The sequence below is a fragment of the Anomalospiza imberbis genome, unplaced genomic scaffold (genome assembly GCF_031753505.1).
Source record: "Anomalospiza imberbis isolate Cuckoo-Finch-1a 21T00152 unplaced genomic scaffold, ASM3175350v1 scaffold_69, whole genome shotgun sequence".
Classification (NCBI taxonomy): Eukaryota; Metazoa; Chordata; class Aves; order Passeriformes; family Viduidae; genus Anomalospiza; species Anomalospiza imberbis.
Genome location: NW_027100303.1, coordinates 542,410 through 567,784, shown reverse-complemented (window position 1 = coordinate 567,784; position 25,375 = coordinate 542,410). Strand labels below are relative to the sequence as shown.

General features: G+C 52.9%; 1 pseudogene; it reads right to left on the bottom strand.

The window, feature by feature from the left end:
- Positions 1-25,375, bottom strand: part of LOC137467576 (uncharacterized) — a 441,429-nt pseudogene that overhangs the window by 23,941 nt on the left and 392,113 nt on the right.

Here is a 25,375-nt window from a genome sequence, read left to right as displayed (position 1 = left end):
GGGGCAGGTCGGGCTGGGGCAGCGCTGGGCTCTCGGCCGCTTCCGCCCGCACTCGGTCCCCACTGCAGCCGCTCCCGCCAGGACAGCGCGGGGGGGCCCGGCCTTGGCGCTGCCCCACTCCCACCTCCCCAAATTCCCCTCGCGGGGGCGATGGGGCCGAGGGGGGGGGCGCAGGTGGGGTCCAGGTGGGGAACGCTGGGAGCTGCGAGTCTGCCTGGCAACTGGTGAGTCATCAGCGCCGTGCGCTCTGATTGGCTGAGCTCTGCCTGAGGGCTGGGGCTGCAGCAAAGAGGGGACACCCTGCTCCAGGGGGGATGTCCCGAAAACGGGGGACCCCCATGAAAGGAACAAGAGGAAAGTGTCTTTACAAACAGATGCTGTGAATCTGCTCCGAGATACGGCCAGGGACCTGTACATAAGGAAGTGACAGGAGAAGCCATCGGTTTCAGGACATGTTATCAATTGATGACACAGACTGCTGCTCAGCCAAGGTCCTGCTCAATTCATGAACTTCCAGAAGAACAACAAAGACTTGACAGAACCAGGAATATCGTCTGCTATACAACAGTGGGGTGCATATGAAGGGAGTATGTACTAGGTGGATTGGGAAGTCTGCACCTCTCAAGTACTTCAGCCAGTGGGGAAAGGGAGAGGGAGATGTGGCCAGGAGAATTGGGATGAAAAGGAGGCTGTGTCCTCCAACAACTGCAGAGATCCCATGGGGAATGTCCCATGGCCTCTCCCATTTCTAGAAATGAAATTACTTTTACAGGACTCCTCTGACTGCTTTGTGGACAGAAACCTCTGCTGATGTCAATTTTCCCGCACACCCTGGGGCTCATCCGGAATTCCTTCCACCGGTCCGGGGCGGCGGGCAGGGAGTGCAGCTGAAGGTGCCTCACCCACTTTGGGTGATCGGCTCCCTTGGCTGGCGGCGGCACTGGGGATCGATTGGGGACCCGGGAGTGACCAGGAGACAGACGAGGGACACATCAGGGGGGTCTGTGAAGAGTCAGCAGGGAGAGAGCACTGAAAATCTCAGCAGTGAGTGCACTGGGATCTTCGGGGAGTGAACATGGCAGGGCACCCAGGGAGGGGAGAAAAAGGAAAGCCAGGCAGGGGTCCTGGCCAAAGGGATGATGATCCCAAAATGTCTCTGAAGGGTCCTTTGGGAGAATGTTGAGGTAGTTTGCACATTCCCCCAGAGGTAATTAAGGACATGGACACCCAGGGGGGCAATAAGGGAAGTGGAGAAGGGATTTGGACAACAGGGGATGGATGGTGTTGGTGTGCTGGGAAGGGATCGGGTGAAGGGCAGTGTGCAGCAATGTGGTGAAGGCAAGAAGCAGCAGGAGGAATCTATGTGGTAAGAAAAAGGATGATCAGAAAAAGAATGAAGAGAAAAATACAGAGGACTGGGATGTTTTTCAGCACTGTTCTATGCTCAGAATTTGCCAGCTGATCCAGATCCTTTCTATCCTGGGTTTCCAGGAGAGGAAAAGAAGGAGGTCAGGATGTCAGGGGGTTTCTCTGTGGTGGGCAGCGGCAGCACCGGGCGCAGATGTGCGGGACCGGGAGCACGGGCTGGGGGCCTGTGGGGAGCTGCGGGGCCGGGCCGGGGCTGTGGGGCAGCCGGGGCTCAGCGCTGGGCGCTGCCTGACCCCACCAGCCCCGGGCAGGGCCGGCAGTGGCCCCCGGCCCCCAGGAGCCTGCGGGACGCCCCGGCCGCTGCCAGGCCCCATGGATCTGCCGGCCCTGCCCGCCGGGGGGGCCGCCTTTGGACACTGCGGCAGGACAGGGACCGGCTCTGGGATACGGGCTGGGGAGGGGACCCTGAGCACAAGGAGGAAAACAAAGACACATCTGGGAAATGTAGATTGTACATGGAAGGATCAGGATTTTCTATTAAGCATTTGCTTTGGGTCGCTGGAGAAAGGAAAGATTTTGCACAAAACTCAGCAGCTCTCAGAGGATGAGCACCCACAGGCAGTGAGCAGGGCTGCAGGAGCGGCAGAAGAAGGCCCTGGAGCACTTGGGCACAAAGGCACAGCAGCTGAATGCAAGAAGGGATGAGCAGAAGGCCAAGCTGAAGGCAAAGGCCATGGCACAGCTCTTACAGCCCCTCAGGGATCAACCCCAGGGCCCAAGGGGGCCCCAGCACCCAGGGGACGGGGTCGGCCACAAGCACCTGGCAGAGGCATTGCCCTCCTGGCCAGGGGAGAGCCCACCCAAACAGCCCCTGGGAAGGAGTCAGGGCTGTAATCCAAGATGCCATGGGTACGGCTTTTGCCGTTGGCTTTGGCAAGAAGAAGAGCCAGACCCAGGGCAGATATTCAATTCTCTCCCTTGCAATTGATCTTGGGAATTCCTTACCCTGGTAATTCTCCACCCAGTGCAGGGTGGGGATAAGGGATGTACATTTAAAGCACTCAGTGGCCAGAGTCCTGTCTCTTGTGAAATCTCTCCCACAGGAAGCTGGGCTGGCACAGAGCCTGCCTTGGCACTTTGCTGTTCCCAACATCCAAGCAGGACATCGGGCCCTGCCTGAGGAGGCCAAAGCAGCACCACTGGTGGCCAAGTGGCGTGGCCCATGCCAAGTGTCCCTGAGGCCAGAAACAGCCCCCAGCACAGCTGAGCACGGGGGGACCCCTCAGCCTGGGCTCCAGGGCTCTGAAGCCCCGGAGATTTGCACTTCCCGCCTGCAGCAGGAGCATGGGAGGCCCCCACGGAGCCTGCACTGAAGGCAGCGCAGCAGCAGCCAGGGCTCCACAGCGGGGCAAGCCCCTGGGCCTGCCCACACATCCTCTGCTCAAATCCTCTGCCTGGGCACCCTCCTTTGGCATCTCCAGCCACCGGGGCCAATCCTTGCTGCCACTGCTGCAGCTTCAGTGCTTTCTGGGCCTGCACTGCCACAGCTGCTGGCGAAGACAACGGCACAATTCCACTCTGGGTCTCAGCCACACTCACACACTGCCCTGCCTGGGATTGCATTGATGGAAAATACACCAGGTCATAGACTTGAACATTTCTAACATTTTATTTCCCTACTCAGCCTTGGTTTGCCTTGGCCTCGGGGAAAGAAATGGTAAAGGTTTTTTTAAGGGATGTTCCACCCCTCAATGGAGATGAATTTAACATCTCAACACTCTGGGAATGGCCCAAAAGATTCCCACAAAGATAACGCCCAGCAGCAAACAGCAACCAACACCTACCCCAGACACTGCCCCCGGCAGAGCTGGAGACACCTGCTCTGGAAAAAGCTGAGAAGGAAATCCAGCAGTTCCGATCTGATGAACAGCAGAAGCCAAGAAATCCGGGTCCAATAGGAACCCAAATACTAAAAACTGCACAACTTGAAACTACAGAACATTAAACCAATGGATTTAGATTGGTTCAGACTGTATCAAGTTTGGGGAAAATCCAGTCAAACCCACGTGTCATGGAACGATTTTCTCTGCACACCCGGGCTATGTAGGGATGGAATGATTTCTGCTGCACATCCTGGCCAGAATCAAGGAATGCCTTGACTCTAACACTAAACACATTGGTGGAGTTTTTCTTTTTCCTGCACTTTCAGTGCAAAGTTTATAGCAGTAGAGCATTATTTGTAATTTTCCTACTTCTATATTGCCGGTTAGGTTTGGGTCAGGGATGAGAGAATGAGTTTTTACTCCGAGGAGACGAAGAAAAAACTTAATTGCCTTGGGATTTTCTTGTGTATGTCTGTGTGAGAGATACCAAAATTTTGCTCTGGGTTTTGCGACATTCACCTTTAGGCTGCATTTTCCAAAACTAGAAAAGATTCACAGGTGACCCTTTAACTAATAAACAGTAAATAGATGATTTGAAGGAAAAAATTAAAAAAGCAGCAGGTTGTGGGGGTCCACATGTGAGGCTGCTGGAGGCTGCTCTGGAAGAGAAGCTGCATTCCAGGCAGCCAGCAGAGGAGCTTTAGAAATGCAAATTAACACTGCTGGGGCAAAGTGGGGACAATGGACCTGCCTCTTCTTGCCTGGGGCAGGAATTGGGCTGATTCCCTCTGCCCCTCACCCCAAGCTCTGCCTGCCTGCACAGATGGAATCTGCACAGCTGAAGGCAGAGCCCATGGTGAGGATCTCTGACTCTGCAACAGAAATGGGTGAAGCTGCAAAGGGAAACAGCAAATGGAGAATGCTGTGAAAACCTCACTAAAATAAGGGGGGATCATCCCTGTGCCCACTCCAACATGTGCTGGCACTGTCTATGCTACACAGGGAGTATCAGAGCACTGGGGTTTTTGCTATAACAAGTTCAGGGAAATCAGTTGGAATTCAAGTATTTGATGATGTAATTAGACAAAAGCGGTCAATTGATGCAGCCCCGGCTGGAGGGAGCACCCAAAAATGGGGAAAAGATGAACGGCCACCAGAACAAATCCGACAACACCGTGGACCTGCCCCTGGGAACCCGAACCAATTCATATCAGGAGACACAGCACCCATTTATCATTTCAATGGCATCATTAGATTACAAGATGTCCTCGAAATAAGAACCAACCAGACACCTCCAGCTCCTGACCTTCCTGCCGACCCATCCACTGAAATGAGGAACACAACATTTCACCAGGGGATGGGATCACATTATCTGTTAGCAGAAAAAACAGGAGTTTGTGGAAAACTAAATGACTCCAACTGCTGTTGGCAAAGAGATGACAAAGGAAAAGCAGTGAAAAAAGATAACAAAGGAAATAGGAGAGCAGTTTATGTATTGGTCCAAACATGGAAAGGATGGGAATGGGACACGGTTTCGTGGCTCCCTGGCACACCATGGGTTAAACGAATGCTGCTTCTCCTCTTCTGTGCTACAGCAACTCTCATCTTTTTACCATGCTCTACACCTTGGGAGTGCAGCTCATCCAGCAGCTGAGCCAGGGGATGCAGGTGGCAGCCAGGCCTCCTGATCCAGAAATGGCTACAAAAGGACAGGGAATGAGGGCACCGAGAATAATCCCAAAACCAAAGAGGACCCGGGAAGAACAAAACAGAGTCAATGAGTGAATCTGCCTGGAGATAGGGCCAGCGACTTGGAGATGAGGAAATAACGGGAGAAACCATCAGTTCCAATAAATGTTACAAATGGACCCGGACAGCTGCTCAAAGTCCCGCTAAACTCCTCAACTTCCCGAAGAACAAAGACCAAACAGAGCCATGAACATCGGCTGTCATCCACAAGGAGGGGTGCATATGAACGAGGACAGGCAGCAGGCGGATCGGGAAGTCTGAACCTTCCAAGTCCCTCAGCCAGTGGGCAAAGGCAGAGGGAGATGCGGCCGGGAAAATGAGCATCCAAAGGAGGCAGTGTGCTACAACAAGGGCAGAGCCCGCATGGCAAATGCCCCACGGCCTCTCCCTCTGCTCAGCAATCGAGTCACTTTGACAGGACTCCTCGGTCTGCTCTGGCCACAGAAACCTCCGGCGACGGGAATTTCCCCGCACGGTCCCGGCCACGGGGCAGCCACCTCTGTCCCAGCCACAGCAACCGGGACGAGCCAGCGCTGCTCCGGCAGCGGCTCCTGCCCAGGCAGCGGCGGGAAGGAGACCGCGGGCAGCCGCTCCCGCAGCGCCCTCAGCCCAGGGCCGGCACGGGCCGGACACGGCACCGCCAAGCCGCCGGAGCCCCCTGCCGCCCCCTCCGCCCGCAGCGAGCCCCGAGCCCCCGCAGAACCCGGCGCGGCTCCCACCTGCGCCGGGGCCGCCTCCGAGCTCCGCCAATGCCGCCTCCCCGCGCTCCGGCCGCTGCCGCCGCTCCCGGGCCCGCACAGACGCTCCGCCAATGGCGCCGCTGCCGAGCCAGGGCCGCCCTCAGGCCGCCAGCGGGGCCGTGCTTCGCCCCGCTCTCACCAATCAGCGCGCCAGAACCGCGACTGACGGCAGCAGCGGCCAATGGCAGCGAGGGGCGGGCTCTGCACACGGCACAGCCTCGCCCCGCGCTCTCAGGGCCCCCCGGGCTGTGGGAGGGCAAAGCCGGAGATGAGGAACAGCCCTGGAACGGGCCCGGGCCCGGGCCGGCATCCATCTGCAACACCAACAAACTGCTCCGCACCTCCCGACACGGCTTTCCCGGCCCTGCGCCTTCGCCTTCGCTGGCTCCGGCTCTGCGGGAAGCCCATCAGCCCCACTTCTCCTGCCCCCTAATTCGGAGCATCAGCGCATCGCTTTGATTTCCCCCAAAAAGGGAAAACCGCCCCAAAGCCCTGTGGGGGAGTGGGGGAGGGGAGAGATTTCTGGCACAAAACTCCAAAAGCTCCGAGCAGGACAATGAGAAGTCAGTGAAGAGCCTTGAATCCAGCTTTCCCCACGCCTCCCTCCTTCCAGCTGCACCTCCTCCCCCGGCAGTGCAGGAGACAGGGAATGGGGCCGTGCTCAGTTCATCCCCCGTGGCTTCTCCCTCTGCCCAGGGACAGGAGTCGTTCCCCTGCTGCAGCCTGCGGGCTCTCCCACCGGAGACTTCTCCAGGAACTTCTCCAACCGGAGTCCATCCCCTGGGGCACAGCCCCCCTCCAAGTGCTGCAGCGGGAAAAACGCCAGTCACTTGTTTTTACAACTTTTAAAAGTTTAATGATAATGAAATGGTTATAAAAATAGTAATACGATTAGAGTAATAAAAATTTAGAGTTCGTGTAATTACAGGACAATAAAAAACAAAGAATTACGGACATCTGGATGCTCTCGGGCACTTAAGCTAGGACAGGCATGTTTTGTGAACAAAGGAATTACTCTTAAGATCCATTCACTGTTGCATATTCATACATACCTCATGGTTATGCATACATTCTATTTAAAATTAGTAACTCTCTCTGGAATATGTCAACTCCTTCTTTTAATCCCCACAACCTCTTCCAGTCTGAGCAAGGCCTGAAGAAATTACCTTCTTCTGATAAGAAACCCATAAATTCCTCTTTTCTGGAAGATTTGGGTGTTCTGTGACTCTTATCTCGTAGCCAGTATCTCATTATTTTTAAAAAAAACCTACATACATAGTTTCTATTTTAACTACTAAAGCTTCATTTTAACTACAAAACTACATTTACCATTCTATCAAAATGTTAATACAGCACTTCTAATCAATATATTACATATAATATTTGTTGTAGATGTCGGCGAACCCAATGAGAAGAACGATGATGTCTGACTTATTTCAGAAGGTTGAATGATTTTTTTATTATAATTATGCTATGATACATCAATATACTATATAAAAGAGGATACTAAAAACTACATGCTGCTTTCTCTAACTGTCATATCTAACTCCCTCACAACTCGTGACCCTGTTCTCCAGAGCCCAGACACAGGTGGATCTCATTGGCCATCAGGCCCAAACAATCCACCGTGATCCAACCAGGCATTTGCTCCAGGTAAACAACTCTCCAAACACATTGCACAAGAGAAAACAAGGAGCAGAAATAGAAATTGTTTTCTCTTTCACTTCTCTCTGTGCACCTTTATAAAAATCCTGAGAGAGAGAAATGTGCTTGCCACAAGTATTCAATTTAATATTTGTGAAAAGCCAATCATAAAATATGCATTTTTCACAGAGGACATCCCGAGGCTGCTGCAGGGACAGTGATGTCACCGCTGTGACGTCATCGGGGATGGTGACATCATCAGGGACATCGCTGCTGTCACTTGTCCCCTCTCCCCTCCCCACATGGGATTTGAGACAAATTTGGGGAATTTTCTGGGAAGTTTCATTGAAATTGTCCCAAATGCTGATGGGAATTCCTGGGTGACGTCACTGGGGACACTTGGGGACACTCTGAGGACGCTCTGGGGACACTCATGGAGGCGGGGGCGGGTCAGGGGGTGAATGACCCCCTCGGTGCCTTGCAGCAGAGGCAGCTTTCTGCTGTGGCTGCAGCAGAGCCAGGTTATGAATGACAATGGAATAATTGGCTTCTGCATTTCTGCACTGGCTTCTGCGCGTTGCTATTGATCACAAGGACTTTGCTCTGGTACTTGATATTGAGATTGATTATTGATGATTCCTTGTAGCTGCTCGCTGGTACAATAAAATCGATCCGTTTATGTGTGCACCGTGTAACCAATTTAATGCTAGAGTAACAAATAGATATTCTCTCCTAGGCCTTCAAATATTAAAAATAGATGAATATGAAATAGATCAATAACAAATATTGAAATAGAGACTATGCAATGTTAAAATGCTTCTGTGTGACTGACTCGGGTGGAAAACAACTCCATTGTTTCTCCCATCTGTGGACCAGCCTCACCAGGTGATAACAGTGACACAAACCTGAGAAGCATTTATGAATTTATCAGGGGCTCTGAAACAACAGGATGGAACCACGAGAAGAAATCAAATGTATTGACTTAATCTGCAGAATGTCCTGCAGACAAGTCAGAGGTGAGAACCAAACAAGAGTTCCTGGAACATCCAAAGCTCCCGGGAGTGTTTGAATAATGTCAAAACTCAGGGATGTGTTTGTAGCCCTGCAGTGGAACCGGATCCGGAGAACGAAGGGTTAAGTTAAGGGCGGGTTCTTTGGCCGAGCGCCAAAACCCTTTTTTATCCCTTATCAAACTTTTACAGATCTCCAAGAGTGAACTTTGTTTTTCACACCCGGCTGGGGTTTGGGGGGCCCGGGGGGGTCCCCAGGCAGCCCCCGCTGCTGAGCACTGACCCCCCCTCCCCGGGCACCGGGACCCCCCAAAAACCGCACCCGCACCCCCTTCAGTGCCCCCGACCCCCCCTCGAGCACCGACCCCCCCGAGCACCGGGCCCGGACCCCCCTTTGTGCCCCCCACCCATCACGGGGGTTCCGCCCCCTCCCCTTTGAGCCCCCGGAGCCGCGGGACCCCCGGGAGCAGCGCCGGGACCGGGGGGGCCCAGGGATGTGAGCAATGGATTTGTCAGTGTGAAAAATGCAGATTGAATGATCGGCTCTTGGCAAACATTAACTTGGATACTCTGTGTGCTGTGTTGCACAGTTATTTTGTAGAACTGTATTAATCCTTTTGAAGTAGTGTGAGAAATGCAGTTTTGGGTTATGACATAATGTCAAAATAGAAACTATGCGATGTAAGATATTTTTTGTAACTAGCTCAAGGAATGGGTAGGATAATTAAGAAATTCTTCGCAGGGAGATAACAGCAAGAGTTACTGCCTCCTTCTGGGAAAAGACAAACATTCTTACACCTCTCCTCTGTCTGTAATGAGCCACCAGGGTTGAGGGGAAAAAGCTGACAAAAAGCAGAGAACACCCTTTGTTTGAAAAGAATTTATGCACCATGGGTGAGATATTTGAATGTGCAACAGGCTATTGCTTTTAAGGGTTAACCCTTTGTTAGCCAGGCATGTTTTTGTGGCTTAGTGCCCAAACCTACCCTGACGTCTGTAATTCTTTCCTTTTTATTGTCCTTTATTGTCCTAACTCTGATTGTCCAAATTCTCATTGCTCTCACTTTTATTCCGGTTTTTATGACTATTTTATTACAATGAAGATTTTAAAACAAGTGATTGGCGTTTTTCACAGTCAAGGGTTCCCAAAACCTGGCAGAAAGCTCTCACAGCCTTGGACTTGTCCGTGCCAACTCTGAGATTTTATTGTGCCAGCGAGCAGCTGCAAGGAATTATCGATAATCAAAATCAGTATTGAGCAGCAGAGCAAAATGCTCGTGGTCAATAGGAACCTGCAAAAGCCAACAGAGAAATGCAAAAGCCAACAGAGAAATGCAAAAGCATTCTGATTGTGCTCAGAATGTCCCCAAGTGTCCCCAGTGATGTCACCCCAGGAATTCCCATCAGCATTTGGGTCTTGCTGCTTGATGCTTCCCATCAGCATCTGGGAAATTTCGGTGAAAATTCCCAGAAAATTCCCCAAATTTGTCTCAAAGCCTGCGCAGGGAGGGGACAAGTGACAGCAGCGATGTCCCCGATGATGTCATCACTCCGATGACATCACTGCGGTGACATCGCTGTCCCTGCAGCAGCCTCGGGATGTCCGCGATGGCTTTTTGGCTCCGCTCAGCCACTGTGCGGCAACTGGGGCCACCGGGGGGCTTCACGAGGAGCCTGCAGATGTCCCCAAGTATCCCCAGCAGGTGACACGTGGCCAGGCGGGCACTGGCCTCCCACAGCCGCTCGGCCATGGCCGCCTTGGCCACCAAGTCCCTGAGGACATCGGGGGACGCCTCATTTGTTCCCTGCAGGATGGCCTCGATGGCCTCGAGCCGGCGACACATCCCCCAGACAAAACACCTGGCTCTTTTCCACGTGGCCAGCAAGTGCTCCAGGGGCCCCAGGGCCACCTCCGAGCGCTGTCCCCTTCAGACTCCTCCAGTTAAAGGTCTGCAATGTCCCTTCAGGTGGCCATAAAGAAAATGAGTCTCAGAGGGCAGAACAGGGAACGAGCTGTGAATGAGCTCCTGCTCCTGAAGGACAAGAAGAACCCCAACATTGTCAGCTCTTTGGACAGGTGAGTGCCTCAGGCCTTATCCCGTGCCCGGGCCCTGCCTTAACCTTTCCTGGCATCCGTAGTCTGTAGCCTGATTTGAAAATGCCTGACCCAGCAGATTCTTCCCAAAACAACAGCCTGGCAGTTCGCTCCCTCCGTGTGCTTTTGTAGCTTTAGTTTGGTTTTCCCTTCAAGTTGACCCTGTTTTCTGTGTCTTACAACAAGTGCTGGTAAACCACAGCAGAAATTATTTCCCTTGCCTTCTTCTTCCCAGCCCTTTCCCATTGCTGCAGATGCCAGGAAGACCAGGTTCTTGTTCCCAGAAATGCCTCGTTTGCCCATTTGTCACTGGCCTTGCCTGTTTCTGAAGGGACTTTCTGAAAGGTTTTCTGACCCCTTTTGTCCCAAGAGCTGCCCGGCCTCCTCCCCTGGATAACCCTGGGAGCTGTGTTGCCTTGTTCTGCAGGGAAGGGTGGAACTGATGAGTTCAGAAGCTGAACCAGCTGGGGGCCAGTGTTGTGGTTCCACATTGATCTGGGCCTTTGCTAAACTGCATTTTTCACCTGCTTGCCATCTCAGGCCTCTCCTTTCTCACAGGGGTCTCCTCCTTTAGACTGTGCAGATCCCAAGGGCTGTGCAGCCTGGCAGGAATGTCTCTCCATCGGATTCTGTCCTCACTGACAAGTGACCTGGCAACAAAACTCCACTCCAGGCTTTTCCATGGGGGAATTGAGCACTGCACATTGGTCTCCATGCCACTGCTTTCCTCTTCCAGCTTCCTTGTCGATGGAGATCTCTGGCTGGTGATGGAATACATGGATGGAGGAACTTTGCAGGACGTTGTCAGACAGACACGCATGGCTGAAGGAGAGATGGCAGCTGTCATTCGGGAGGTGAGGGATCCTGCCTGTGACTGCCATGCCTTGGACACGATCGTCCTTCCCAGCAGGGCGTGAGAGCAGGAGTGGCTCCATGCTCAGGGCTTTGTTTCTCTGTTGTTTTTATGAGCTGGAGAAGAAAGAGCCCCTGCAGTGAACGGCCTGCCAGCAGCACTGCACTTCTACTCTGTTCTTGTTCTCTTTCCTGCTGTTGTGGCACTCTCTGTCTGTTTTGGATTTGATGTGCTGTTCTCAGCTTTGCCCTGAACCGTTTGCCTGGAGCTTGTCTGCACTGCACTCCTGGCCTGTCACAGCAAAGTCGCTGCTGGCAGAATTCTAAACTGTCCTTTATTGTGTGATATATTCCGGCCATTGGTTTTTACCCTCGTGTTTCTTGTTCTCTCTCAGTGTCTGCAGGGCCTGCATTTCCTCCATTCGAACCGGGTGATCCACAGAGATCTGAAGAGCTCCAACATCCTTCTGGGAATGGACGGCTCTGTCAAGCTGGGTGGGTGTTCCTGGCCAGGCACGGCGCTCCCGGGGTGCGGCTGTGGGGCTCCTTCCCAGTGACGGCCAGAGCCCCACAAGGGCTGCTGGGGGCACTGCCCGGCCCCTGCTGCCAGCTGAGAGCGGCTGCCCCTGCAGAGAGCTCAGGAGATGAGCAGGCTGTCAGGGGTGCCTTTGCTCTGGCAATGGCCCTCCCAGAGGGGCAGGAGTTGGAATCTAAAGCTGCAAGGGAATCAGTAAAAGTGACTGCACGAAAGCTGAGGGTTTCTTTAAGGGTCCAGTTCAGTTCCATCTTTCCTTGGCTACAGCCTTGAGGACTTTTCCAGCTGACTTCACTGCTGCATTCTCAGACTGAGAGCGGGGAGTCTTTGTGCTTGGTTTCCTCATTCCAGCTGCCTTTGACAGTGTTTGTTTCTGTCCTCAGCTGATTTTGGCCTCAGCGCTCAGCTCAGCCCTGAGCAGGACCAGCGCAGCTCCATGGTGGGCACTGCTCACTGGATGGCCCCAGAAGTTGTCACCAGTTCTCCTTACGGCCCCAAGGTGGACATCTGGTCCTTCGGCATTGTGACCATCGAGATGGTGGAAGGAGAACCTCCTTACTTCAAGGAAACGAGGGCCATGGTAAGAGGCCAATTCTCCCATGGTTGCAGAGGCCTGTGAGCACAGGGTGAGCCTGCACTGGGAGCAGCAGCTGGAGGTTTCTGCACATGGGGAAGGGAATTCCCAGAGGACTGGAGCCTCAACACAGACACATATTCTGCAGTCTCCAGACACAATCTGCTTTGGGATTTACATTGTTGCAGTTCTTCTGGCTGTGAGGATGACCTGAAAATGTGAAGCAAGTGCACCAGCTCTTTACAAAGGCTGAGGCAGCACCAGGGTTAGGGTTTTTTGGTTGGCATAGAAAAATGAGCTGTGAGCAGCATCTCTGCCAGGGAGGAAAGTGCCCCTGGAGCTGGGGCTGGGAAGCCGGGGTCGATGTGAGCACTTGTGGGTGGGAAGGAAGCTGGCAGAGCGCTGAGTTTGCTTTTCCTGCAGGCTCGCGCTCTGATCTGGCAGAACGGGACCCCGCAGCTGCAGGAGCCCAGGCGCCTGTCGGCTCTGCTGCGGGACTTCCTCGAGTGCAGCCTGGAGCCGGACGAGGAGCGGCGCTGGTCTGCCCAGGAGCTGCTGCAGGTGAATGCCAAGCGGCTGCAGGGGAAGCAGCAGCGCCAGGGAGGGGTTTTCTTGTGGGGCCCCCTCCGATGGTCTCCGGTCTCGCTGCTTTCCACACGCAAAGCAAGCAGAATCCTCGCCTGGTTTGGCTTGGCAGGGGCCTTTCGAGGTCATCTGCACCTGGGGCCCCACAGCGAGCAGGGCCATCTTCAAGCAGCTCAGGTGGCTCAGAGCCCTGCCTTACCTGAGCTTGGATGTTTCCAGGGAGGAGGCACCTCCCACATCTCTGGGCACCTTCTGTCAGTGCTTCCCCACTCTCCTGCTAAAAAAATTCTGCCTCAGATCTCATCTGAGCCTGCTTCCCTTTCCTGAGTTTCAGACCATTTCCCTTTGTCCTGTTGCAGCAGAGCCTGTGAGGAAGTTGACTCTGGAAAGTAACGGTTCATTTCTTTCTTTTTTCTCCTTTGGGCAGCACCCATTTTTATCATCAGCCAAGCCTCTCTCCAGCCTGACCCCTCTGATCATCGCAGCAAAGCAACTGAGGCAGCAGCGGAGGAGCTGAAGCACTGGAGGACAGATTTTAGTTACAGTAGTGAGTTAGGACAACTAGTTAGTTATGGTAGTTAGCAGTGCTAGTTAGTTATGGTAGTTAGTAGTGTTAGTTGGTTAAGGTAGTTAGGACAGCCTGTTTGTTATGGCTCTTATGACAGCCTGTTTTGCATGGCAGTTTTTTGAATAAAAACTCTCTTAAACCTCAACTCCCTTGACGTGTCCCTTCCTTCTCCCTGTGTGACTCAGCTGCCCGGAGCAATGTGAGGGGAGAGCGGGCCCAGCCTCGCCCAGAGCTGAGCCCCCGCAGAGCCCTGGCAGAGCCCAGAGCAGCCTCGGCATCTGCAGAGTCAGCCTGGAAGGAGGCGCTTGGAGCCTTCTCGGCTGCACCCGACTCTTGGTTACAAACTGTGTGTCAGGGCTCACCCCCAGATTGGGGTGGCCCTGAAAGATGGAAAAATCTCTCCTCCAGCCTGTGCCTTCAAAGAAAGAGTCAGTAGTCTTCAGTCCTCCTGTCTCAAGGTAATTTATTGTGTGTTATCTAAAAGATTTTCTTCCTGAGCTGCTGCGGTCCGTTCAGCAGGTCAGACAAAGGCACACACTGACTCCCAGGGGCCTGGTGCCATCTTTTATATCATCCATGACGTGTTAAATGTTTATGATTTTACCCCAATGCCTATCACCTATATTGAATGGTGACTTTCTACTCTAAACCAATCTGTGAGTGCCAACATCGCCATGAACATGGAGGTTAGGAAGGAGAAAGAAGGAGGACAGGGCACGCCCAAGTCCCTTCATCTTAGAACTTCTGACCCCCATGTACAAAACTCAGACCCCTCTGTACAAGGCCTAAAACCCCCCTGTACAGCACTCAAAAGTTCTTCCTTTCACTTTGTGACTACTTCTACTATAATATCTAAACTTGTGTGATTTCTTGTTCTTCCTGCAAGGTTGGTAAATTGTTCCATGGGTCAGATTCAAAGCCACAGGGGTTTCCAGCTGCATGCCAGGGTCTCAAATGCTTCTGACCTGGGCCCGGAACATCCAAGAGTGTCCAAGGGACATTCTGGGTTCTGACAAGAACAGGATAATGAGAAGTCAATGAAGAGCCTTGAATGCAGCTTTCCCCACGCCTCCCTCCTTCCAGCTGCACCTCCTCCCCCGGCAGTGCAGGAGACAGGGAATGGGGCCGTGCTCAGTTCATCCCCCGTGGCTTCTCCCTCTGCCCAGGGACAGGAGTCGTTCCCCTGCTGCAGCCTGCGGTCTCTCCCACCGGAGACTTCTCCAGGAACTTCTCCAACCGGAGTCCATCCCCTGGGGCACAGCCCCCCTCCAAGTGCTGCAGCGTGGGTCACTGTGCCACGGGGTCAGTCCTTCCAGGACAGGCTGCTCCAGCGGGGGCCCCTCTGTCCACGGGGTCACAGCCTCCTCTCAGGCGTCCCCATGCTCCAGCCTGGCTCCTCCAGGGGCTGCAGGGGGATCTCTGCATCCCCATGGATCTGCAGGGGGATCTCTGCAGCCCCACTGTTATCAATGAATCAGTCAATTTAATAATTAGAGGAATTTATTAAATCAAGTCAAATAAAAATTGGACAAGCCACAAGCAAAACAGCGCCGAGCCAGGCGATCGGAGCTGGTTTCAGGCTATACAGCCCCGTACCTCTGGCAGTTCACAAAGTACTGATTCCACAGGGTTTTATTTATATTGCTTTCAGACGTAGTAGGACTCCTGGGGGGTCTTCCTGTTCCCTCTCATCGGTCTTGCCCCTTTCCACATATTAATGCATGTTTTCTTGTGCAGAGCTTTTCCTGGAATACTCTGCTGAAGTCTCGTTAGATGGCAATCCTCTCGAATATCTTGTTCTGGCTATGAATATTCATCTTATCAGTTCAATGCTTATCTTCTAGATGGAATAATCCTTCAGAGTAACCATCCTTTGAGACAGGAATTCATCTTGTATATATTGTTCTTTCTGTCACTTGATTCCATTTAAAAAGATACTGGTTTTTTTTAGTCCTGAGCACAAGTTATTTTAAATTATATATTACACCCATGGATATGCAGGGAGACCTCTGCATCCCCATGGATCTGCAGGGGCATCTCTGCAGCCCCATGGATCTGCAAGGGGATCTCTGCATTCCCATGGATCTCTGCATCCAGCACCACTGTCTTTGGAGGCACCAGGAATAGGCTGAGCTCTGCCTGAAGCTCTTCTCCCATTCCCCACACCCTTCCCGGCACAGGGAGGGTTTTCCCTCCTTGCAGCTCCCCAGGCTGGGTTTGCAGCCCCTCCTCGTGTGGGACCTCTGGGGCTTTTCCTCCCCACTGCATTCCTGTGCCGTGGAGCCATTCCAAATGGCCTCTTCCACGAGGTTCTGTGTCAGGGATTTGTTCTCCCTGGTCTCTGTCCGCAGCTCAGTGCCTGGGGCAGGAAGGACAAGGAGAGTTAGGGACAGGGAGAAAGAGAAAGGGAAAGGCAGGAGAGGAAGGAAGAAGAAAGAACGAGGGAGGAAGGAGATGGGAAAAGACGTAGATGGATAAAGGAGAGAATGAGGAGAGGAAGCAGGGCAGAGAAGAAGATGGGATTTGCCTCTGTGCCAGAGGGAAGGGGAAGGAGATCCCCACAATCCATCCCTGGCAGAACGGCGTCAGCAGCGAGGTTGTCCTGCAGCCAGGGGCGATGCTGGGCTGGGAGATGGAGCAGGAGAGAGGGGCAAAGGGGCAGTGACTTCCTCCTCACCTGCCTGGCTGTCGCAGTCTGTAGCGTCCTGGCACTACCAAGGCCCTTGGAGCGTCCGGCACTGATGAGCCCGAAGCTCACGGCGACTTTATAAAGCTGACAAAGTAGGCAGGATGGGTCTTTGTAGGATCTCCAGCAAACTGGTTTATTGGAACAGGAACAGGGCACAGAGCTGAACAGGCTCCGGGGACAAAGACAGGCTGCAAGCTGAGGGCACAGGGCGTTTTTATATGGGGTAATGAGGGTGGAGCTGAGGGTCAGGGTCCAATGGATATGGGGGAAAATGGTGCAAAGGAGGGGTTAAGGGTCGTGTCAGCTAATAGGGAAACAGAGGCAGGGAAATGCAGTAAACTTGGGCCAGTGGAGGGACAGAGAGAGGAGAACATTCTAGGGACTAACCAAAATAGGTGACAGGGGTTGAACTAGGGTAATTAGGCCAACGGGCCAATGGGGTAACATAACTTTACAGAAATCAGCATGTGCCTGCAAAGATCTATGGGAGAAGCAAGCTTCTCCCCATAACCTTGAAATCTATTCTTGTTTGGGACCAGTCCTCCAGAGCTGAGGGACTGAGATTCTGATGGTAGGCTCCTGGGCCTCCACAGCAGTGCATCTTCCTTTTCCTTGTTTTCATTGCAGCGTCATTCTCCTCCACCCAGATGAAATTGAGGATTGGCAATGGCTTGCAAGAAAGCAAGGGGTGAGTACCTTGGGTTTGGTGAGAAATGAGCCTCATGCTTTAGAATTTTTAAAACTTTAAGAAGGCATAATTAGAGACAAATCAATAACAGTGGTGGGTGTTTGGCAATGGCCAGAGGCACACTGGTTAGCCATAGCAACTCTTCTTATCTATTTTTTCCATTTTATTGTTCAAAAACATATTGATAAAGATTATACACATTGAAAGATTTCTTTGAACTCGTTTACTTGTTCCAGGAACTCTTTAAGTTGGTTTGAGCCCCAAGCCGCCTTTCTAGAGTACGTGCAGGAATCGTTGATTGTTGTTCTGAGGGTTGTGTGTCACTTCCTCACAACAGCCCCCTAATCCCTGGTTTCAGCTGTGAGTCTGCAGGCCCCAAGTTGGGCAACTCCCTGGGGGCTCCCCTGGCAGGGGAGACCCTCCTGGAGCAGTTCTGTGTCAGGAAGGAGAGACGCATTGGACTTCTTTGGTCTTCAGCTTCTGTTTATTGTTACCTTATCAAAACTTCAGCACACTGTCTGCACCAGACTCTGCGTGCAGGAAAAACAGCACAAAAATGACCAACAATCTCTTGTTACAAGGCCTTTTGAGTCTAATCAAAAACTAAGCTACCCAGTTAAGAAGGGACACCGAAATTATTTTCCTTTCTAACCCAATAACTGAGCCCTAAAGACCCGGATTTTTCATGTGGATTTTTCTACCCATTTACAAGATACCAGCTAAAGGCAAGAAGAAAGAGGAAGAAGAAAGAAGAAGGGAACTCAAGACAACACCCTATATCCTCCATCTTGAATCCATCTATAACATACTAAAAATCCTAAAACCTAAATGTCTCACCCATGTGAAATACTACACTAGTCTCTACAATTCTCTACAATCTCTTTCACACTTTTGTGGTTTCTAGTTTACCTTGAGGCTTTGGAAGTTTTCTCCATGAACGAGGGTCAAAGTCAGTGCTCCCCTGGGGGTCAGGGCACCCCAGAGCAGACAGAGAAATATTCCCAGTGCCCTGGGTTTCCACATCAGCAGGCAACAGTTATTGACAGTCGAAGGGTCAGCGGCAGGGGTCCTCATCACACCCGTTCCTTAAATGTTATCTGGCCATGCAGACGGTTTTAGCTACTTCCACAAGTACTTTAAATCAACATTAGCTGTTTCACAAATATCTCTGAGTTGTTCTTGTCAGTTAGTTACAAAAATAAAAGCATTAGTTATTATTTCACAACTGCAGCAACTTCTGCAAAAGTTAACATTCTAATGCACAACACGTAGCATCCACTTCAATACTTTGCAAAAGCCAAAACTATAATGTATGTTTTTCACACTGTCCACAAACTAAAATATCATCCATGAATGATGTTCTGAGGATTTGAGCGACACAGGGCACAGAGCACTGGCCACAAAGAGCCGACAAATTGTACGACAGCAAAAGCAGTTAAAAGTGATTACAAACTGTAGTGTATCAAAATCAGCTCATCTTTCATGTTGTGATTAGGAATAAGTTGCAGAAGTCAAGACATAATAGCAAAAGCCACCAAGTACATAGTTCTTTATAACAAACCCAGGGCAGGTTTTTCCCTTGCATGGAGCACTTGGGCCTTCCCCGGGCCCCTTCTGCCCTCTTGCAGAGCCGGTGGCATTTTCCACCACCCACAGTTTGTAACCAAGAGTCGGGTGCAGCCGAGAAGGCTCCAAGCGCCTCCTTCCAGGCTGACTCTGCAGATGCTGAGGCTGCTCTGGGCTCTGCCAGGGCTCTGCTGGGGCTCAGCGCTGGGTGAGGCTGGGCCCGCTCTCCCCTCACATTGCTCCGGGCAGCTGAGTCACACAGGGAGAAGGAAGGGACACTCAAGGGAGTTGAGGTTGAAGAGAGTTTTTATTCAAAAAAGTGCCATAACAAACAGGCTGTCATAAGAACCGTAACAAACAGGCTGTCCTAACTACCTTAACCAACTAGCACTGCTAACTACCATAACTAACTAGTTGTCCTAACTAACTACAGTAACTAAACGCTGTCCTCCAGTGCTTCATCTCCTCTGCTGCTGCCTCAGTTGCTTTGCTGCAGTGATCAGAGGGGTCAGGCTGGAGAGAGGCTTGGCTGATGATAAAAATGGGTGCTGCCCAAAGGAGAAAAAAGAAAGAAATGAACCGTTACTTTCCAGAGTCAACTTCCTCACAGGCTCTGCTGCAACAGGACAAAGGGAAATGGTCTGAAACTCAGGAGAGGGAAGCAGGCTCAGATAAGATCTGAGGCAGAATTTTTTTAGCAGGAGAGTGGGGAAGCACTGACAGAAGGTGCCCAGAGATGTGGGAGGTGCCTCCTCCCTGGAAACATCCAAGCTCAGGTCAGGCAGGGCTCTGAGCCACCTGAGCTGCTTGAAGATGGCCCTGCTCGCTGTGGGGCCCCAGGTGCAGATGACCTCGAAAGGCCCCTGCCAAGCCAAACCAGGCGAGGATTCTGCTTGCTTTGCGTGTGGAAAGCAGCGAGACCGGAAACCATCGGAGGGGGCCCCACAAGAAAACCCCTCCCTGGCGCTGCTGCTTCCCCTGCAGCCGCTTGGCATTCACCTGCAGCAGCTCCTGGGCAGACCAGCGCCGCTCCTCGTCCGGCTCCAGGCTGCACTCGAGGAAGTCCCGCAGCAGAGCCGACAGGCGCCTGGGCTCCTGCAGCTGCGGGGTCCCGTTCTGCCGGATCAGAGCGCGAGCCTTCAGGAAAAGCAAACTCAGCGCTCTGCCAGCTTCCTTCCCACCCACAAGTGCTCACATCGACCCCGGCTTCCCAGCTCTAGCTCCAGGGGCACTTTCCTCCCTGGCAGAGATGCTGCTCACAGCTCATTTTTCTATGCCAACCAAAAAACCCTAACCCTGGTGCTGCCACAGCCATTGTAAAGAGCTGGTGCACTTGCTTCACATTTTCAGGTCATCCTCACAGCCAGAAGAACTGCAACAACGTAAATCCCAAAGCAGATTGTGTCTGGAGACTGCAGAATATGTGTCTGTGTTGAGGCTCCAGTCCTCTGAGAATTCCCTTCCCCATGTCCAGAAACCTCCAGCTGCTGCTCCCAGTGCACGGTCACCCTGTGCTCACAGGCCTCTGCAACCACTGGAGAATTGGCCTCTTACCATGGCCCTCGTTTCCCTGAAGTAAGGAGGTTCTCCTTCCACCATCTCGATGGTCACAATGCCGAAGGACCAGATGTCCACCTTGGGGCCGTAAGGAGAACTGGTGACAACTTCTGGGGCCATCCAGTGAGCAGTGCCCACCATGGAGCTGCGCTGGTCCTGCTCAGGGCTGAGCTGAGCGCTGAGGCCAAAATCAGCTGAGGACAGAAACAAACACTGTCAAAGGCAGCTGGAATGAGGAAACCAAGCACAAAGACTCCCCGCTCTCAGTCTGAGAATGCAGCAGTGAAGTCAGCTGGAAAAGTCCTCAGGGCTGTAGCCAAGGAAAGATGGAACTGAACTGGACCCTTAAAGTAACCCTCAGCTTTCGTACAATTGCTTTTACTGATTCCCTTGCAGCTTCAGATTCCAACTCCTGCCCCTCTGGGAGGGCCATTCCCAGAGCAAAGGCACCCCTGACAGCCTGCTCATCTCCTGAGCTCTCTGCAGGGGCAGCCGCTCTCAGCTGGCAGCAGGGGCCGGGCAGTGCCCCCAGCAGCCCTTGTGGGGCTCTGGCCGTCACTGGGAAGGAGCCCCACAGCCGCACCCCGGGAGCGCCGTGCCTGGCCAGGAACACCCACCCAGCTTGACAGAGCCGTCCATTCCCAGAAGGATGTTGGAGCTCTTCAGATCTCTGTGGATCACCCGGTTCGAATGGAGGAAATGCAGGCCCTGCAGACACTGAGAGAGAACAAGAAACACGAGGGTAAAAACCAATGGCCGGAATATATCACACAAGAAAGGACAGTTTAGAATTCTGCCAGCAGCGACTTTGCTCTGACAGGCCAGGAGTGCAGTGCAGACAAGCTCCAGGCAAACGGTTCAAGGCAAAGCTGAGAACAGCACATCAAATCCAAAACAGGCAGAAAGTGCCACAACAGCAGGAAAGAGAACAAGAACAGAGTAGAAGTGCAGTGCTGCTGGCAGGCCGTTCACTGCAGGGGCTCTTTCTTCTCCAGCTCATAAAAACAACAGAGAAACAAAGCCCTGAGCATGGAGCCACTCCTGCTCTCACGCCCTGCTGGGAAGGACCATCGTGTCCAAGGCATGGCAGTCACAGGCAGGATCCCTCACCTCCCGACTGACGGCTGCCATCTCTCCTTCAGCCATGCGTGTCTGTCTGACAACGTCCTGCAAAGTTCCTCCATCCATGTATTCCACCACCAGCCAGAGATCTCCATCGACAAGGAAGCTGGAAGAAGAAAGTAGTGGCATGGAGACCAATGTGCAGTGCTCAATTCCCTCATGGAAAAGCCTGGAGTGGAGTTTTGTTGCCAGGTCACTTGTCAGTGAGGACAGAATCCGATGGAGAGACATTCCTGCCAGGCTGCACAGCCCTTGGGATCTGCACAGTCTAAAGGAGGAGACCCCTGTGAGAAAGGAGAGGCCTGAGATGGCAAGCAGGTGAAAAATGCAGTTCAGCAAAGGCCCAGATCAATGTGGAACCACAACACTGGCCCCCAGCTGGTTCAGCTTTTGAACTCATCAGTTCCACCCTTCCCTGCAGAACAAGGCAACACAGCTCCCAGGGTTATCCAGGGGAGGAGGCCGGGCAGCACTTGGGACAAAAGGGGTCAGAAAACCTTTCAGAAAGTCCCTTCAGAAACAGGCAAGGCCAGTGACAAATGGGCAAACGAGGCATTTCTGGGAACAAGAACCTGGTCTTCCTGGCATCTGCAGCAATGGGAAAGGGCTGGGAAGAAGAAGCCAAGGGAAATAATTTCTGCTGTGGTTTATCAGCACTTGTTGTAAGACACAGAAAACAGGGTCAACTTGAAGGGAAAACCAAACCAAAGCAAAAAAAGCACATGGAGGGAGCGAACTGCCAGGCTGTTGTTTTGGGAAGATACGGCTGGGTCAGGTATTTTCAAATCAGGCTACAGACTACGGATGCCAGGAAAGGTTAAGGCAGGGCCCGGGCACGGGATAAGGCCTGAAGCACTCACCTGTCCAAAGAGCTGACAATGTTGGGGTTCTTCTTGTTCTTCAGGAGCAGGAGCTCATTCACAGCTCGTTCCCTGTTCTGCCCTCTCAGACTCATTTTCTTTATGGCCACCTGAAGGGACATTGCAGACCTTTCACTGGAGGAGTCTGTGGCAGGAGGCTGCAGCAAACACGGAGCGAGTCTTTTTGGGGCGACGGAGCAGGGCTGTGCCCAACTGCCTTGGGATGGGACACCAGAGCTCAGCAAGTGCCATTCCCACAGCCCATTGCTCTGCTCGCTGGGGGCTGCTTACAGGACACATGGCCAGAGACATTTGGCCTTGCAAGCTCTGCAGAAATGGCCCCTCAGCTGTCAGCCTCTAAGCTCTAACCACATTCTCTGCACCTACAGTCTTCTCAAATGGCCTCAACACTCTCATTATATTTCAAACACATTCTGCAAGCAGGAGGTAATTCTGGTTCTGTGCAAACAGAGCAAAACAGCTGGGAACCCTTTAGCAGTTCTATGGGATTGGGTCATGATTTCAGATGCAACTGCTCTGGTTGGGGTTGCACAACAAAGCAAACACACACATCCATTGCTCAGGTGATCCCTGTCACAGGCTGTCACTGACCCCAGAGCCAAACACAACTGCAGGGTTTAGGAGAGAGCTTTGCTCTGGACATCCATCTTCTCATTTCTCTCCCTCTCTCTCTGTGAAGAGCTGCAGTGGAACTGAAACCCCAAACTGAGCCCAAGCAGGATCTCTCCCTCATTAGGCCTTGAGGTATCCTTTGAAGATGAAAGGCAGGATGGAAAAACTGCTAAATAGTGTTCCTGTCTGAGGCTGGGGTGAAGATAAATTGGGCCTCAGTCTCCAGCACTGATGCATTCCCACTTTTAGATATGAAGACCAAGCCAGCGTGTCCTGCTCTGACAGACACCGCTGCCCTCCTTGCATTCCTTTGGGCACTTCAGAAGGACCAAGTCTGTCCCAGCTGTGCTCTGCAGGCTGACACGGCTCTGCCTGCAGAGGAGCAGCCTGTGCAGGAAAGCTCTGCTGGCCCCCAAAGCTGCAGCCACAGCTCCCAGCCGAGGGGAGAGCCCTGGAGAGCTGCCAGACGTGCTGGGCGTGTTGACACTGACCTCTCCTCCAGTGGCCCTGTCGAGTCCTTTAGAAACGGTTCCGAAAGCCCTGGAGACAAAACAGCAGAGAAGAAAGAAGCAGTGCTTTAGGTCCTGGCAGTGAAAGCCAGCCCAGACAGGAGATCTCTGCTGCCTGCAGCGTTCACAAACACCTGGGGGCATCGACCCTTCCAACAACAGCGCAGCAGCCACCAGCCCTCTGCCATGCAAGGTGTGCCAGAGAAAACTGAGACCCAACACCAAGGAATTGGGCTGGAGCAAATCCCAAATGTCCACACTGAACAGCTTTAGTTCAAAACCTGAAGTGAGCAATGGGAGTCTAAAGAACTGGAAAAGAATGCATTCCATCCTTTCCCATTTCCTGCCTAGGCAATCCAATTCCAGGGACAGAAGATCTTCCAGGTCCTGCTCCTTGCTGCAGGCAGGACACTGCCAGCCTCAGGGGCCTTTGACGGTGCCTTCTGAGCACAGGTATCAATTCTGATCAGGACTGAGGGACAGCAGGATGGCGCCCCAGTGTCTGGAGGTGTTTGGAGCTCTCCTGACTTCTCACTTGATCCTGCACCAGCACAACACCTGGGCCTGCTTGTGCAGAAGTAACTGCCGTGCACTTACCCTTGGCCAATCTGCTCCACTTCCAGGTATTTCTCGGCAGGCTCCGCCAGGCTCACGGTGTTCCCTGAAAGAAACTACGTGGAAGACGCTCCCTCCCAGAGTGAGACCCCGCCTTGCAGCAGAGCCAGAATGCAGCCCCCCTCCCTGGGGCCGTCAGCCCCTTGGTCTCAGCTGGGGAAGGACAAGAAATGACCCTGGCACATTCAGCTGCAGAGCAGCACTGGGTGCAGCTGATGCCGAGACACACACACAGCACCCTGCTCTGGCACACAGGAACAGAGCAGACGTACTCAGCTGCATCAGGCACCACTCCCCTCTCCCCTCTGGCTGCAGGGCTGTGCTGCTGTCAGAATGTTCAGCCCAGGATCCCACAGCCGAGGGAGGTTCAGTGTCCTCTTCCCAAGCACAGGGAGCTTCTCCGTCCTCTTCCCAAAACGCTGCAGCTTCTCCATCGTCTTCCCAAAACGCTGCAGGTTCTCCGTCCTCTTCCCAAAACGCTGCAGGTTCGCCATCATCTCTCCAAGCCAGGGGACGTTCACTGTCCGCTTCCCATGCTGGGAGAAGTTCACCCTCCTCTTCCCAAGCCACAAGATGTCCTCTCTCCTCCTCCCACGCCAGGAGATGTCCACTGTCCTTGTCCCACACTGCAGGAGCCTCGCCGTTGTGTTCCCACAGCGTGGGATGTTCGCCCTCGTCTCCCAGAGCAGCGGGAAGTTCATTGTCATCTCCCGGCACTGAGGGATGTTCACCATCGTCCCCCGGAACAGTGGGAAGCTCACTGCTGCCTTCCTCCTCTTTGGCCTCGTCTTTGGAAGCAGAGGGAGCCAGAGGAGGTGCTGGTGCTGCTTTTGTGCCCTGTGGACAGACGGCAGCGTGAGGGACGGGAAGTTCTGTCTCAGTTATCACCTTATTTACCCTCAGCTGCACATCCAGCTGCACTAAGCAGAAATTGGGTTCGGAGTTGTTCAAACTAACAATGGGCTAAAGTCGACATTGCCCCTTATTGTTGGGAATTCCATATTCCACCATGGCTAGAGCCAGCAAGCAATGCTCTGCCTGCAAAACCAGACCTGCAGCTCTTCAAAAGCTCTTCAGCAGAAAAGGAGAAAACTCCCAGGGATCCCTTTGCTGCTGCAAGGACAATGACAGGAACTTTCCTTCAGCCTCCCAGGCTGGCACATGGCTGCCACATGCCGAGCTCACAACTTGCTGCACAATTCCAAACACCAAAGGTTCCTTTCCCACTCACCGAAGGAGGAGCTGCTCGGGATCCACTCATGAGGTGCCCTGCAAGGGAAGAGGGAACATGAACCAGATGCTGTCAGGAAAAAAACTGCCTGTGGTGGGAAATGCCCCAGAGCAAGGCAACCCCGAGAGAGCATTTTGCTTTCACAGCGTCCCTCCAGGAGCCACAGTCCCTTCACACAGCAAGAGAACAGCACAAAATACTGGGCTGGGTCAGCTCTTGGCTGGACAGGCAGTTCCAGGCTCTGCTGCCATAGACTCCCTGCTTGAGGGAACAGAACCCCCCAGGGCTCATTGCAAATGCTG